Here is a 17,577-nt window from a genome sequence, read left to right as displayed (position 1 = left end):
ATCCACCACTTCCTCTGGAAGTTCATTCCACACACACTCCTTGAATTCTTGGATTTGAGCGGCACTGTCCTAGAATTGTCTACATTCACTTTTGAGGGGAATTAGATTTCACACCTTACAGTGTGGAAACAGGCCCTTCAGCCCAGCAAGTCCACACCGACCCTCCGGAAAGTAACCCACCCAGACTCATTCCCCCTAACTAATGCACCTAAGTCTATGGGCAATTTAGTATGGCCAAATCACCAAACCTGCACATCTTTGGACTGTGCGAGGAAACCGGAGCACCTGGAGGAAACCCACGCAGACACGGGGAGAATGTGCAAACTGCACACAGACAGTCGCCTGAGGCTGGAATCGAACCCGGGTTCCTGGCACTGTGAGGCAGCAGGGCTAACCACTGAGCCACCATGCCACCCAAAATGATTCCTTTTGAGGGGAATTACTAATTTATTAAAGAAATTATTTTTAAAAAGAGTTTAAGTTGTCTAATTATTTCACAAGAATTTTACTAAGAAAGTGCAGCAACTGTAATGACATTTAAATAAATAAGTTCATTCATGTAAATAAAAGTAAAACACTAAAGGCTTAGAAATGCGTAAGGAAGTAACCCAACTTGCAGAGCCACATTGGAACAGCTCATCGATTCTGGTTGTGAGTTATATTTCCTCACCTATTAGGATACAATTCTACCTTCTGATGGAGTTCCATAAATGTTCATGTTAACAGAGAAGGTGGAATTCTACTCTAACCTTGTCCGCATCCTACCTGATGACAACAAGGGAGTGCATACATCCTATATGTTCTCTAAGGGAGCTGAGTATGCTGTTGGAGATTGAGTTTGATTTATTGTTATCACATGTACCGAGACACAGTGAAAAGTGTTGTTTTGCATATTTGCATATCTGCAGGTAGATTTGACCATACAAAGTGTATCAGTGTGGCAGAACAGAATGCAGAATGAAGAGTTAGAGAGCAAAGAAGGATGCAGAGAGAGATCAATATTAAAGTTTGAGAGGTCAGTTCCCCATTGGTAACAATGGGGAAGTAGCTATTCTTGAATCTGTTCATACGTGTAATCAAACTTCTATATCTCCTGCCTAAAGGAAGAAGGTGGAAGAGAGTGTAACCGGATTGGGAGCAGTCTTTGATTATGTTGGCTATTTTCCAGAGGCAGCAAGAAATAAAGATGGAGTCAAAAGGCTGGCTTGCCCTATGGACTGGGCTGTGTTCACCACTGTAGTTTCTTGCAATCTGAGACTTTGTTAGAGGTCTGGGGTGGCTGGTAAGCCAGAATAAAATGCTGAATATTCATAGTTAAATGGGATACTGTGAAAGAACTTGGGGGCTGGAATGGAAATTTAAGGGTTAATTATATCTTTGAAAATAGCACCGAGTCTGTGCAAAAGGAGCTTTGTTGGTGATTTCAGAGTCTGTAAGGTTCCAGCAGGATGACCCCTCTCACCATCTCTAATAAATGGTTACGTTCAATAAAGCATGTTAATGTTCACTCATCAGAATGGACCTCACATCACTACAAAGGGAGGGAACATGTCCAGTAGTAGAACCCTAATCAACGTGGTAGTGTTTTTCAAAGTCAAAGGACAGCTGTTTAATGAGCTCTTTTTCCTAGTGATCATCGGTTGTAATGTTCACAAGAGGGTAAAGCTTATCATTGAACAAATGGCTTCCGAAAATTAGATCCATCCACACTGCTACAGTCATTGCTCCATGGAATTGGTGATAAGCTGCTGCAAATAAAGTGGGTGGTCACAAGTACAAGTGGGATTTAAAATGAACCCACAGCAAACACTGAGTGCACAAAGGATGATGTGTTCCTGTAGCTGAATAAATAAGGTACTGCCTTCAGGAGTGTTTGCATTTGTGAGGTTCAGCCCCACTGGGAATGTGGTTAATCTTTATTCTGTGAATACCTGCTCTTTATTCCTCATTATGAAACACACTAATGAAGCCCAGTTTCCATGCTGTAAGTGACTGAAACATTGAGGTGGGTCAACACTTCACATCCCATCAACATTTTACACAGTGATGAACAATGCCAATGACTAAGAATCTGGAACAAATTGAATCATTGTTTGGATCTTTGGTATTAATATAATGTGATTGAACTCATTGCTATGGCCTCAGTGGCCTAATGGATAAGGCACTGGCCTCCTAAGCCAGGGATTGTGGGTTCAAGTCCCATCTGGGGTGGTTTGTTTTGCTCTGAAACACTTTGTTACAGGAAATTTTTCTTGTCATGATGTAATCTTGACAGTTCCTGTTCAGCATCCCAATTCTCACTGACACTTCCTTTCCTAGATCACAATTATATGAATGGGGTATGGAAAATATATCATTTTTGGAGGATGACTTTCAAATTAGTTACAACTATCTTAGAAGATCGGGGTTCATTCATTCTAAAGCAGTAAAGACCTTTTAACCTTCACTATTCTTAACTTGTCGCTACTTAAAAATACTCAAAGCAATCCTGTTTGGATTAGCACATACTTAGGTGCAGTGAAGTTCCCCTGACACAGTCTTACCCATTCACTTGAGTTCGCAACATCTCTTTGCAATCTGATTGGTTTTTTGGTCAGCTTGCTGACATCACTGAAGCTCCATGTCTGGAATCCCCATGAATGAAAATGTGAAAAAGAGACAGAGATCACTAGATCTCTCAGAGACATATCTTCAAGGTCACTGGAGAGGAATCTGGTTTCATGACTAACCACAAGATTCAGACTGATATGGTTGCTAATAAAAGAAAACAACTGGCCCACAAAATGATATGAACGATGATCATACCAGTGCAAAGGGATGAGTCACAAACAGGAAAACTGCAACCAGAGCAGCTCTAGTGGCTTAATGGGCAGGGTAATAGCTTTGAGAACTGGAGCTCGTAGGTTCAATACAGTAGAGAAGATTTTGTCTGAGCTGAGGCTTTGGAAGAGCTAATAAACTCAAACCATTCCACTGTTTTTTCTCAATGACCCTCACATGTTTTTCAGGAGAACTCCTTATCCAGTTTCCTTTAAAATAATTCTGTTCAATCTGATCACCTCTGGTATACTGATTGGAGCAAGTTGACCTTAGACATCCCGAGGCAGTGCTGTTACCTCAGTGCAGCAGGTTTCAAGAGGTGGCTATAGCAGGTGACCCTAGCTCACTGATAACCTCAGAACTTCACACATTCTCCTTAGAAAGGACGACAGAGTGGTGTGATCGAAATTGGGTGATGTACTGACTGCAGTGTCCCAGTAATCTCTGCTGGGTGATGCAGTGACTGCAGTGTCCCAGTGATCTGTTATGGCTGATGTGCTGATTGCAGTGTCCCGATGATATCTGCTGGGTGCCTGAACTGACTACAGTGTCCCAATGATCTCTACTAGGTGGCTGTATTGACTACAGTGTCCCAGTGATCAATGCTGGCAATGTAGTGATTGCTGTGATCCAGTGATCTCTGCTGGCTGATGTACTGACTGCAGTGTCCCAGTGATCTCTGCTGGGTGGCTGTACTGACTGCAGTGTCCCAGTGATCTTTGCTGGGTGCCTGTACTGACTGTAGTGTCCCAGTGATCACTGCTGGCTGATGTACTGACTGCAGTGTCCCTGTGATCTCTGCTGGGTGGCTGTACTGACTGCAGAGTCCCAGTGATCTCTGCTGGGTGCCTGTACTGACTGTAGTGTCCCAGTGATCTCTGCTGGGTGCCTGTACTGACTGTAGTATCCCAGTGATCTCTGCTGGGTGCCTGCACTGACTGCAGTGTCCTAGTGACTTCTGGTGGCTGATGTACAGACTGCAGTGACCCACTGATCTCTGCTGGGTACCTGTACTGACTGCAGTGTCTCAGTGATCTCTGCTGGGTGCCTGTACTGACTGCAGAGTCCCAGTGATCTCTACTGGGTGTCTGTATTGACTGCAGTGTCCCGGTGATCTCTGCTGGGTGCCTGTACTGACAGCAGTGTCCCAGTGATCTCTGCAGGCTGATGTACTGACTGCAGTGTCCCAGTGATCTCTGCTGGGTGCCTGTACTGACAGCAGTGTCTCAGTGATCTCTGCAGGCTGATGTACTGACTGCAGTGTCCCAGTGCACTCTGCTGGGTACCTGTACTGACTGCAGTGTCCCAGTGATCTCTGCTGGCGGATGTACTGACTGTAGTGTCCCAGTGATCTCTGCTGGGAGACTGTATTGACTGCAGTGTCCCAGTGATCAATGCTGGGTGATGTAGTGACTGCTGTGACCCAGTGAATTCTCTGGGTGATGGAGTGGCTGCAGTGTCCCAGTGATCTCTGCTGGGTGGCTGTACTGACTGCAGTTTCCCAGTGATCTCTGCTGGGTGGCTATATTGACTACAGAGTCCCAGTGATCTCTGCTGGGTACCTGTACGGACTGCAGTGTCTCAGTGAACTCTGCTGGGTGTCTGTACTGACTGCAGTGTCCCAGTGATCTCTGCTGGTTGCCTGTACTGACTGCAGTGTCCCAGTGATCTCTGCTGGGTGCCTGTACTGACTGTAGTGTCCCAGTGAACTCTGCTGGGTGTCTGTACTGACTGCAACGTCCCAATGATCTCTGTTGGGAGGCTGTATCGACTGCAGTGTCCCAGTGATCTCTGCTGGGTGCCGGTACTGACTGCAGAGACCCGGTGATCTCTGCTGGAAGACTGTATTGACTGCAGTGTCCCGGTAATCAATGCTGGGTGATGTAGTGACTGCTGTGAGCCAGTGAACACTGCTGGGTGATGGAGTGACTGCAGTGTCCCAGTGATCTCTGCTGGGTGCCTGTACTGACTGCAGAGTCCCAGTGATCTCTACTGGGTGTCTGTATTGACTGCAGTGTCCCGGTGATCTCTGCTGGGTGCCTGTACTGACAGCAGTGTCCCAGTGATCTCTGCAGGCTGATGTACTGACTGCAGTGTCCCAGTGAACTCTGCTGGGTACCTGTACTGACTGCAGTGTCCCAGTGATCTCTGCTGGCGGATGTACTGACTGTAGTGTCCCAGTGATCTCTGCTGGGAGACTGTATTGACTACAGAGTCCCAGTGATCTCTGCTGGGTGCCTGTACTGACTGCAGTGTCCCAGTGATCTCTGTTGGGCGGCTGTACTGACTGCAGAATCCCAATGATCTCTGCTGGGTACCTGTACGGACTGCAGTGTCTCAGTGAACTCTGCTGGTTGCCTGTACTGACTGAAGTGTCCCAGTGATCTCTGCTGGGTGCCTGTACTGACTGCAACGTCCCAATGATCTCTGTTGGGAGGCTGTATCGACTGTAGTGTCCCAGTGATCTCTGCTGGGTGCCTGTACTGACTGCAGAGACCCAGTGATCTCTGCTGGGAGACTGTATTGACTGCAGTGTCCCAGTAATCAATGCTGGGTGATGTAGTGACTGCTGTGAGCCAGTGAACACTGCTGGGTGATGAAGTGACTGCAGTGTCCCAGTGATCTCTGCTGGATGGCTGTACTGACTGCAGTTTCCCAGTGATCTCTGCTGGGTGGCTATATTGACTGCAGTGTCCCAGTGATCTCTGCTGGGTGCCTGTACTGACTGCAGTGTCCCAGTGATCTCTGCTGGATGGCTGTACTGACTGCAGTTTCCCAGTGATCTCTGCTGGGTGGCTATATTGACTGCAGTGTCCCAGTGATCTCTGCTGGGTACCTGTACTGACTGCAGCGTCCCAGTGATCTCTGCTGGCTGATGTCCTGACTTCAGTGTCCCAGTGATCTCTGCTGGGTAGCTGTACTGACTGCAGTGCCCCAGTGATCTCTGCTGGGTACCTGTACTGACTGCAGTGTCCCAGTGATCACTGCTGGGTGTCTGTACTGACTGCGCTGTCCCAATGATGTCTGCTGGGTACCTGTACTGACTGCAGTGTCCCAGTGATCTCTGCTGCCTGATGTACTTAATGCAGTGTCCCAGTGATCTCTGTTGGGTGCCTGTACTGACTGCAGTGTCCCAATGAGCTCTGCTGGGCGGCTGTAATTGACTGCAATGTCCCAGTGATCAATGCTGGGTGATGGAGTGACTGCAGTGTCCTAGTGATCTCTGCTGGGTGGCTATATTGACTGCAGTGTCCCAATGATCTCTGCTGGGTGCCTGCATGGACTGTAGTGTCCCAGTGATCTCTGCTGGGTGGCTGTACTGACAGCAGTGTCCCAGTGATCTCTGCTGGGTGGCTGTACTGACTGCAGTGTCCCAGTGAACTCTGCTGGGTGTCTGTACTGACTGCAGTGTCCCAGTGATCTCTGTTGGGTGCCTGTACTGACTGAAGTATCCCAATGATGTCTGCTGGATACCTGTACGGACTGCAGTGTCCCAGTGACCTCTGCTGGGTGCCTGTACTGACTGCAGTGTCCTAGTGATCTCTGCTGGTTGCCTATACTGACTGCAGTGTCCCAGTGATCTCTACTGGGTGCCTGTACTGACTGAAGTATCCCAATGATGTCTGCTGGATACCTGTACGGACTGCAGTGTCCCAGTGACCTCTGCTGGGTGCCTGTACTGACTGCAGTGTCCTAGTGATCTCTGCTGGCTGATGTACTGACTGCAGTGTCCCAGTGATCTCTGCTGGGTGCCTGTACTGACTGCAGTGTCCCAGGGACCACTGCTGGGTGTCTGTACTGACTGCAGTGTCCCAGTGATCTCTGCTGGGTGGCTATATTGACTGCAGTTTCCCAGTGATCTCTGCTGGGTGGCATTATTGACTGCAGTGTCCCAGTGATCTCTGCTGGGTGCCTGTACTGACTACAGTGTTGCAGTGATCTCTGCTGGAAGTCTGTACTGACTGCAGTGTCCCAGTGATCTCTGTGGGGTGTCTGTAATGAGTGCAGCCTCACAGTGATATATGCTGGGTGGCTGTACTGACTGCAATGTCCCAGTGATCTCTGCTGGGAGGCTGTAATTGACTGCAATGTCCCAGTGATCAATGCTGGGTGATGGAGTGACTGCTGTGACCCAGTGAACTCTGCTGGGTGATGGAGTGCCTGTAGTGTACCAGTGATCTCTGCTGGGTGGCTGTACTGACTGCAGTGTCCCAGTGACCTCTGCTGGGTGCCTGTACTGACTGTAGTGTCCCAGTGATCTCTGTTGGGTGACTGTACTGACTGCAGTATCCCAATGATGTCTGCTGGATACCTGTACGGACTGCAGTGTCCCAGTGACCTCTGCTGGGTGCCTGTACTGACTGCAGTGTCCCAGTGATCTCTGCTGGTTGCCTATACTGACTGCAGTGTCCAAGTGATCTCTGCTGGGTACCTGTACTGACTGCAGCGTCCCAGTGATCTCTGCTGGCTGATGTCCTGACTTCAGTGTCCCAGTGATCTCTGCTGGGTAGCTGTACTGACTGCAGTGCCCCAGTGATCTCTGCCTGGTGCCTGTACTGACTGCAGTGTCCCAGTGATCTCTGCTGGGTGTCTGTACTGACTGCGCTGTCCCAATGATGTCTGCTGGGTACCTGTACTGACTGCAGTGTCCCAGTGATCTCTGCTGCCTGATGTACTTAATGCAGTGTCCCAGTGATCTCTGTTGGGTGCCTGTACTGACTGCAGTGTCCCAATGAGCTCTGCTGGGAGGCTGTAATTGACTGCAATGTCCCAGTGATCAATGCTGGGTGATGGAGTGACTGCAGTGTCCTAGTGATCTCTGCTGGGTGGCTATATTGACTGCAGTGTCCCAATGATCTCTGCTGGGTGCCTGCATGGACTGTAGTGTCCCAGTGATCTGTGCTGGGTGGCTGTACTGACAGCAGTGTCCCAGTGATCTCTGCTGGGTGGCTGTACTGACTGCAGTGTCCCAGTGAACTCTGCTGGGTGTCTGTACTGACTGCAGTGTCCCAGTGATCTCTGTTGGGTGCCTGTACTGACTGAAGTATCCCAATGATGTCTGCTGGATACCTGTACGGACTGCAGTGTCCCAGTGACCTCTGCTGGGTGCCTGTACTGACTGCAGTGTCCCAGTGATGTCTGCTGGTTGCCTATACTGACTGCAGTGTCCCAGTGATCTCTACTGGGTGCCTGTACTGACTGTAGTGTCCCAGTGATCTCTGCTGGCAGATGTATTGACTGCAGTGTCCCAGTGATCTCTGCTGGGTACCTGTACTGACTGCAGTGTCCCAGTGATCTCTGCTGGCTGATGTACTGACTGCAGTGTCCCAGTGATCTCTGCTGGGTGCCTGTACTGACTGCAGTGTCCCAGGGACCACTGCTGGGTGTCTGTACTGACTGCAGTGTCCCAGTGATCTCTGCTGGGTGGCTATATTGACTGCAGTTTCCCAGTGATCTCTGCTGGGTGGCTATATTGACTGCAGTGTCCCAGTGATCTCTGCTGGGTGCCTGTACTGACTACAGTCTTGCAGTGATCTCTGCTGGAAGTCTGTACTGACTGCAGTGTCCCAGTGATCTCTGTGGGGTGTCTGTAATGAGTGCAGCCTCACAGTGATATATGCTGGGTGGCTGTACTGACTGCAATGTCCCAGTGATCTCTGCTGGAAGGCTGTAATTGACTGCAATGTCCCAGTGATCAATGCTGGGTGATGGAGTGACTGCTGTGACCCAGTGAACTCTGTTGGGTGATGGAGTGCCTGTAGTGTCCCAGTGATCTCTGCTGGGTGGCTGTACTGACTGCAGTGTCCCAGTGACCTCTGCTGGGTGCCTGTACTGACTGTAGTGTCCCAGTGATCTCTGTTGGGTGACTGTACTGACTGCAGTATCCCAATGATGTCTGCTGGATACCTGTACGGACTGCAGTGTCCCAGTGACCTCTGCTGGGTGCCTGTACTGACTGCAGTGTCCCAGTCATCACTGCTGGGCGTCTGTACTGACTGCACTGTCCCAGTGATGTCTGCTGGGTGCCTATACTGACTGTAGTGTCCCAGTGATCTCTGCTGGGTACCTGTACTGACTGCAGTGTCCCAGGGACCACTGCTGGGTGCCTGTACTGACTGTAGTGTCCCAGTGATCTCTGCTGGGTGTCTGTACTGACTGCACTGTCCCAGTGATCTCTGCTGGGTGCCTGTACTGACTGCAGTGTCGCAGTGATCTCTGCTGGGTGCCTGTACTGACTGCAGTGTCGCAGTAATCTCTGCTGGCTGATGTACTGAATGCAGTGTCCCAGTGATCTTTGTTGGGTGCCTGCACTGACTGCAGTGTTCCAGTGATCTCTGCTGGGAGGCTATAATTGACTGCAATGTCCCAGTGATCAATGCTGGGTGATGGAGTGACTGCAGTGTCCTAGTGATCTCTGCTGGGTGGCTATATTGACTGCAGTGTCCCAATGATCTCTGCTGGGTGCCTGCATGGACTGTAGTGTCCCAGTGATCTCTGCTGGGTGGCTGTACTGACAGCAGTGTCCCAGTGATCTCTGCTGGGTGGCTGTACTGACTGCAGTGTCCCAGTGATCTCTGCTGGGTGGCTATATTGACTGCAGTGTCCCAATGATCTCTGCTGGGTGCCTGTACTGACTGTAGTGTCCCAGTGATCTCTGCTGGCGGATGTATTGACTGCAGTGTCCCAGTGATCTCTGCAGGCTGATGTACTGACTGCAGCGTCCCAGTGATCTCTGCTGGGTACCTGTACTGACTGCAGCGTCCCAGTGATCTCTGCTGGCTGATGTCCTGACTTCAGTGTCCCAGAGATCTCTGCTGGGTAGCTGTACTGACTGCAGTGCCCCAGTGATCTCTGCTGGGTGCCTGTACTGACTGCAGTGTCCCAGTGATCTCTGCTGGGTGCCTGTACTGACTGCAGTGTCCCAGTGATCACTGCTGGGTGTCTGTACTGACTGCGCTGTCCCAATGAGCTCTGCTGGGAGGCTGTAATTGACTGCAATGTCCCAGTGATCAATGCTGTGTGATGGAGTGACTGCAGTGTCCTAGTGATCTCTGCTGGGTGGCTATATTGACTGCAGTGTCCCAATGATCTCTGCTGGGTGCCTGCATGGACTGTAGTGTCCCAGTGATCTCTGCTGGGTGGCTGTACTGACAGCAGTGTCCCAGTGATCTCTGCTGGGTGGCTGTACTGACTGCAGTGTCCCAGTGAACTCTGCTGGGTGTCTGTACTGACTGCAGTGTCCCAGTGATCTCTGTTGGGTGCCTGTACTGACTGAAGTATCCCAATGATGTCTGCTGGATACCTGTACGGACTGCAGTGTCCCAGTGACCTCTGCTGGGTGCCTGTACTGACTGCAGTGTCCCAGTGATGTCTGCTGGTTGCCTATACTGACTGCAGTGTCCCAGTGATCTCTACTGGGTGCCTGTACTGACTGTGGTGTCCCAGTGATCTCTGCTGGCAGATGTATTGACTGCAGTGTCCCAGTGATCTCTGCTGGGTACCTGTACTGACTGCAGTGTCCCAGTGATCTCTGCTGGCTGATGTACTGACTGCAGTGTCCCAGTGATCTCTGCTGGGTGCCTGTACTGACTGCAGTGTCCCAGGGACCACTGCTGGGTGTCTGTACTGACTGCCGTGTCCCAGTGATCTCTGCTGGGTGGCTATATTGACTGCAGTTTCCCAGTGATCTCTGCTGGGTGGCTATATTGACTGCAGTGTCCCAGTGATCTCTGCTGGGTGCCTGTACTGACTACAGTGTTGCAGTGATCTCTGCTGGAAGTCTGTACTGACTGCAGTGTCCCACTGATCTCTGTGGGGTGTCTGTAATGAGTGCAGCCTCACAGTGATATATGCTGGGTGGCTGTACTGACTGCAATGTCCCAGTGATCTCTGCTGGGAGGCTGTAATTGACTGCAATGTCCCAGTGATGAATGCTGGGTGATGGAGTGACTGCTGTGACCCAGTGAACTCTGCTGGGTGATGGAGTGCCTGTAGTGTCCCAGTGATCTCTGCTGGGTGGCTGTACTGACTGCAGTGTCCCAGTGACCTCTGCTGGGTGCCTGTACTGACTGTAGTGTCCCAGTGATCTCTGTTGGGTGACTGTACTGACTGCAGTATCCCAATGATGTCTGCTGGATAACTGTACGGACTGCAGTGTCCCAGTGACCTCTGCTGGGTGCCTGTACTGACTGCAGTGTCCCAGTCATCACTGCTGGGCGTCTGTACTGACTGCACTGTCCCAGTGATGTCTGCTGGGTGCCTATACTGACTGTAGTGTCCCAGTGATCTCTGCTGGCTGATGTCCTGACTTCAGTGTCCCAGTGATCTCTGCTGGGTAGCTGTACTGACTGCAGTGCCCCAGTGATCTCTGCTGGGTGCCTGTACTGACTGCAGTGTCCCAGTGATCACTGCTGGGTGTCTGTACTGACTGCGCTGTCCCAATGATGTCTGCTGGGTACCTGTACTGACTGCAGTGTCCCAGTGATCTCTGCTGCCTGATGTACTTAATGCAGTGTCCCAGTGATCTCTGTTGGGTGCCTGTACTGACTGCAGTGTCCCAATGAGCTCTGCTGGGAGGCTGTAATTGACTGCAATGTCCCAGTGATCAATGCTGGGTGATGGAGTGACTGCAGTGTCCTAGTGATCTCTGCTGGGTGGCTATATTGACTGCAGTGTCCCAATGATCTCTGCTGGGTGCCTGCATGGACTGTAGTGTCCCAGTGATCTCTGCTGGGTGGCTGTACTGACAGCAGTGTCCCAGTGATCTCTGCTGGGTGGCTGTACTGACTGCAGTGTCCCAGTGAACTCTGCTGGGTGTCTGTACTGACTGCAGTGTCCCAGTGATCTCTGTTGGGTGCCTGTACTGACTGAAGTATCCCAATGATGTCTGCTGGATACCTGTACGGACTGCAGTGTCCCAGTGACCTCTGCTGGGTGCCTGTACTGACTGCAGTGTCCTAGTGATCTCTGCTGGTTGCCTATACTGACTGCAGTGTCCCAGTGATCTCTACTGGGTGCCTGTACTGACTGAAGTATCCCAATGATGTCTGCTGGATACCTGTACGGACTGCAGTGTCCCAGTGACCTCTGCTGGGTGCCTGTACTGACTGCAGTGTCCTAGTGATCTCTGCTGGCTGATGTACTGACTGCAGTGTCCCAGTGATCTCTGCTGGGTGCCTGTACTGACTGCAGTGTCCCAGGGACCACTGCTGGGTGTCTGTACTGACTGCAGTGTCCCAGTGATCTCTGCTGGGTGGCTATATTGACTGCAGTTTCCCAGTGATCTCTGCTGGGTGGCATTATTGACTGCAGTGTCCCAGTGATCTCTGCTGGGTGCCTGTACTGACTACAGTGTTGCAGTGATCTCTGCTGGAAGTCTGTACTGACTGCAGTGTCCCAGTGATCTCTGTGGGGTGTCTGTAATGAGTGCAGCCTCACAGTGATATATGCTGGGTGGCTGTACTGACTGCAATGTCCCAGTGATCTCTGCTGGGAGGCTGTAATTGACTGCAATGTCCCAGTGATCAATGCTGGGTGATGGAGTGACTGCTGTGACCCAGTGAACTCTGCTGGGTGATGGAGTGCCTGTAGTGTCCCAGTGATCTCTGCTGGGTGGCTGTACTGACTGCAGTGTCCCAGTGACCTCTGCTGGGTGCCTGTACTGACTGTAGTGTCCCAGTGATCTCTGTTGGGTGACTGTACTGACTGCAGTATCCCAATGATGTCTGCTGGATACCTGTACGGACTGCAGTGTCCCAGTGACCTCTGCTGGGTGCCTGTACTGACTGCAGTGTCCCAGTGATCTCTGCTGGTTGCCAATACTGACTGCAGTGTCCAAGTGATCTCTGCTGGGTACCTGTACTGACTGCAGCGTCCCAGTGATCTCTGCTGGCTGATGTCCTGACTTCAGTGTCCCAGTGATCTCTGCTGGGTAGCTGTACTGACTGCAGTGCCCCAGTGATCTCTGCCTGGTGCCTGTACTGACTGCAGTGTCCCAGTGATCTCTGCTGGGTGTCTGTACTGACTGCGCTGTCCCAATGATGTCTGCTGGGTACCTGTACTGACTGCAGTGTCCCAGTGATCTCTGCTGCCTGATGTACTTAATGCAGTGTCCCAGTGATCTCTGTTGGGTGCCTGTACTGACTGCAGTGTCCCAATGAGCTCTGCTGGGAGGCTGTAATTGACTGCAATGTCCCAGTGATCAATGCTGGGTGATGGAGTGACTGCAGTGTCCTAGTGATCTCTGCTGGGTGGCTATATTGACTGCAGTGTCCCAATGATCTCTGCTGGGTGCCTGCATGGACTGTAGTGTCCCAGTGATCTGTGCTGGGTGGCTGTACTGACAGCAGTGTCCCAGTGATCTCTGCTGGGTGGCTGTACTGACTGCAGTGTCCCAGTGAACTCTGCTGGGTGTCTGTACTGACTGCAGTGTCCCAGTGATCTCTGTTGGGTGCCTGTACTGACTGAAGTATCCCAATGATGTCTGCTGGATACCTGTACAGACTGCAGTGTCCCAGTGACCTCTGCTGGGTGCCTGTACTGACTGCAGTGTCCCAGTGATGTCTGCTGGTTGCCTATACTGACTGCAGTGTCCCAGTGATCTCTACTGGGTGCCTGTACTGACTGTAGTGTCCCAGTGATCTCTGCTGGCAGATGTATTGACTGCAGTGTCCCAGTGATCTCTGCTGGGTACCTGTACTGACTGCAGTGTCCCAGTGATCTCTGCTGGCTGATGTACTGACTGCAGTGTCCCAGTGATCTCTGCTGGGTGCCTGTACTGACTGCAGTGTCCCAGGGACCACTGCTGGGTGTCTGTACTGACTGCAGTGTCCCAGTGATCTCTGCTGGGTGGCTATATTGACTGCAGTTTCCCAGTGATCTCTGCTGGGTGGCTATATTGACTGCAGTGTCCCAGTGATCTCTGCTGGGTGCCTGTACTGACTACAGTGTTGCAGTGATCTCTGCTGGAAGTCTGTACTGACTGCAGTGTCCCAGTGATCTCTGTGGGGTGTCTGTAATGAGTGCAGCCTCACAGTGATATATGCTGGGTGGCTGTACTGACTGCAATGTCCCAGTGATCTCTGCTGGAAGGCTGTAATTGACTGCAATGTCCCAGTGATCAATGCTGGGTGATGGAGTGACTGCTGTGACCCAGTGAACTCTGTTGGGTGATGGAGTGCCTGTAGTGTCCCAGTGATCTCTGCTGGGTGGCTGTACTGACTGCAGTGTCCCAGTGACCTCTGCTGGGTGCCTGTACTGACTGTAGTGTCCCAGTGATCTCTGTTGGGTGACTGTACTGACTGCAGTATCCCAATGATGTCTGCTGGATACCTGTACGGACTGCAGTGTCCCAGTGACCTCTGCTGGGTGCCTGTACTGACTGCAGTGTCCCAGTCATCACTGCTGGGCGTCTGTACTGACTGCACTGTCCCAGTGATGTCTGCTGGGTGCCTATACTGACTGTAGTGTCCCAGTGATCTCTGCTGGGTACCTGTACTGACTGCAGTGTCCCAGGGACCACTGCTGGGTGCCTGTACTGACTGTAGTGTCCCAGTGATCTCTGCTGGGTGTCTGTACTGACTGCACTGTCCCAGTGATCTCTGCTGGGTGCCTGTACTGACTGCAGTGTCGCAGTGATCTCTGCTGGGTGCCTGTACTGACTGCAGTGTCGCAGTAATCTCTGCTGGCTGATGTACTGAATGCAGTGTCCCAGTGATCTTTGTTGGGTGCCTGCACTGACTGCAGTGTTCCAGTGATCTCTGCTGGGAGGCTGTAATTGACTGCAATGTCCCAGTGATCAATGCTGGGTGATGGAGTGACTGCAGTGTCCTAGTGATCTCTGCTGGGTGGCTATATTGACTGCAGTGTCCCAATGATCTCTGCTGGGTGCCTGCATGGACTGTAGTGTCCCAGTAATCTCTGCTGGGTGGCTGTACTGACAGCAGTGTCCCAGTGATCTCTGCTGGGTGGCTGTACTGACTGCAGTGTCCCAGTGATCTCTGCTGGGTGGCTATATTGACTGCAGTGTCCCAATGATCTCTGCTGGGTGCCTGTACTGACTGTAGTGTCCCAGTGATCTCTGCTGGCGGATGTATTGACTGCAGTGTCCCAGTGATCTCTGCAGGCTGATGTACTGACTGCAGCGTCCCAGTGATCTCTGCTGGGTACCTGTACTGACTGCAGCGTCCCAGTGATCTCTGCTGGCTGATGTCCTGACTTCAGTGTCCCAGAGATCTCTGCTGGGTAGCTGTACTGACTGCAGTGCCCCAGTGATCTCTGCTGGGTGCCTGTACTGACTGCAGTGTCCCAGTGATCTCTGCTGGGTGCCTGTACTGACTGCAGTGTCCCAGTGATCTCTGCTGGGTACCTGTACTGACTGCAGTGTCCCAGTGATCACTGCTGGGTGTCTGTACTGACTGCGCTGTCCCAATGATGTCTGCTGGGTACCTGTACTGACTGCAGTGTCCCAGTGATCTCTGCTGCCTGATGTACTTAATGCAGTGTCCCAGTGATCTCTGTTGGGTGCCTGTACTGACTGCAGTGTCCCAATGAGCTCTGCTGGGAGGCTGTAATTGACTGCAATGTCCCAGTGATCAATGCTGTGTGATGGAGTGACTGCAGTGTCCTAGTGATCTCTGCTGGGTGGCTATATTGACTGCAGTGTCCCAATGATCTCTGCTGGGTGCCTGCATGGACTGTAGTGTCCCAGTGATCTCTGCTGGGTGGCTGTACTGACAGCAGTGTCCCAGTGATCTCTGCTGGGTGGCTGTACTGACTGCAGTGTCCCAGTGAACTCTGCTGGGTGTCTGTACTGACTGCAGTGTCCCAGTGATCTCTGTTGGGTGCCTGTACTGACTGAAGTATCCCAATGATGTCTGCTGGATACCTGTACGGACTGCAGTGTCCCAGTGACCTCTGCTGGGTGCCTGTACTGACTGCAGTGTCCCAGTGATGTCTGCTGGTTGCCTATACTGACTGCAGTGTCCCAGTGATCTCTACTGGGTGCCTGTACTGACTGTGGTGTCCCAGTGATCTCTGCTGGCAGATGTATTGACTGCAGTGTCCCAGTGATCTCTGCTGGGTACCTGTACTGACTGCAGTGTCCCAGTGATCTCTGCTGGCTGATGTACTGACTGCAGTGTCCCAGTGATCTCTGCTGGGTGCCTGTACTGACTGCAGTGTCCCAGGGACCACTGCTGGGTGTCTGTACTGACTGCAGTGTCCCAGTGATCTCTGCTGGGTGGCTATATTGACTGCAGTTTCCCAGTGATCTCTGCTGGGTGGCTATATTGACTGCAGTGTCCCAGTGATCTCTGCTGGGTGCCTGTACTGACTACAGTGTTGCAGTGATCTCTGCTGGAAGTCTGTACTGACTGCAGTGTCCCACTGATCTCTGTGGGGTGTCTGTAATGAGTGCAGCCTCACAGTGATATATGCTGGGTGGCTGTACTGACTGCAATGTCCCAGTGATCTCTGCTGGGAGGCTGTAATTGACTGCAATGTCCCAGTGATGAATGCTGGGTGATGGAGTGACTGCTGTGACCCAGTGAACTCTGCTGGGTGATGGAGTGCCTGTAGTGTCCCAGTGATCTCTGCTGGGTGGCTGTACTGACTGCAGTGTCCCAGTGACCTCTGCTGGGTGCCTGTACTGACTGTAGTGTCCCAGTGATCTCTGTTGGGTGACTGTACTGACTGCAGTATCCCAATGATGTCTGCTGGATACCTGTACGGACTGCAGTGTCCCAGTGACCTCTGCTGGGTGCCTGTACTGACTGCAGTGTCCCAGTCATCACTGCTGGGCGTCTGTACTGACTGCACTGTCCCAGTGATGTCTGCTGGGTGCCTATACTGACTGTAGTGTCCCAGTGATCTCTGCTGGGTACCTGTACTGACTGCAGTGTCCCAGGGACCACTGCTGGGTGCCTGTACTGACTGTAGTGTCCCAGTGATCTCTGCTGGGTGTCTGTACTGACTGCACTGTCCCAGTGATCTCTGCTGGGTGCCTGTACTGACTGCAGTGTCGCAGTGATCTCTGCTGGGTGCCTGTACTGACTGCAGTGTCGCAGTGATCTCTGCTGGCTGATGTACTGAATGCAGTGTCCCAGTGATCTTTGTTGGGTGCCTGCACTGACTGCAGTGTTCCAGTGATCTCTGCTGGAAGTCTGTACTGACTGCAGTGTCCCAGTGATCTCTGTTGGGTGGCTGTACTGACTGCAGTGTCCCAGTGATCTCTGCTGGGTGATGTACTGACTGCAGTGTCCCAGTGATCTCTGCTGGTTGGCTGTACTGACTGTAGTGTCCCAGTGATCTCTGTTGGTTGCCTGTACTGTCTGCAGTGTCCCTCTGATCTCTGCTGGGTGCCTGTACTGACTGCAGTGTCCCAGTGATCACTGCTGGCTGATGTACTGACTGCAGTGTCCCAGTGATCACTGCTGGGCACCTGTACTGACTGCAGTGTCCCAGTGATCTCTGCTGGATGCCTGTACTGACTGCAGTGTCCCAGTCATCTCTGCTGGGTGGCTGTACTGACTGCAGTGTCCCAGTGACCTCTGCTGGGTGTCTGTGCTGACTGCAGTGTCCCAGTGACCTCTGTTGGGTGGCTGTACTGACTGCAGTGTCCCAGTAATCTCTGCTGAGTGCCTGAACTGACTGCAGTGTCCCGGTGATCTCTACTGGTTGAAGTTCTGACAGCAGTGTCCCAGTGACCTCTGCTGGGTGTCTGTACTGACTGCAGTGTGGCAGTAATCTCTGCTGGGT

General features: G+C 51.8%; 1 non-coding gene across 1 annotated transcript; it reads left to right on the top strand.

Annotated features, from left to right (window-relative positions):
* The first annotated feature begins 2,138 nt into the window (after window positions 1-2,138).
* trnar-ccu (transfer RNA arginine (anticodon CCU)) lies at window positions 2,139-2,211 on the top strand. Its single transcript has one exon. It is a non-coding gene; the product is annotated as a tRNA-Arg (tRNA).
* Window positions 2,212-17,577: the final 15,366 nt, after the last annotated feature.

The sequence above is a fragment of the Hemiscyllium ocellatum genome, chromosome 12, assembly GCF_020745735.1.
Source record: "Hemiscyllium ocellatum isolate sHemOce1 chromosome 12, sHemOce1.pat.X.cur, whole genome shotgun sequence".
In the NCBI taxonomy this organism is placed as follows: domain Eukaryota; kingdom Metazoa; phylum Chordata; class Chondrichthyes; order Orectolobiformes; family Hemiscylliidae; genus Hemiscyllium; species Hemiscyllium ocellatum.
The sequence above is the reverse complement of the archived record's forward strand: the minus strand, read 5'-3'. Positions and strand labels throughout refer to the sequence as shown.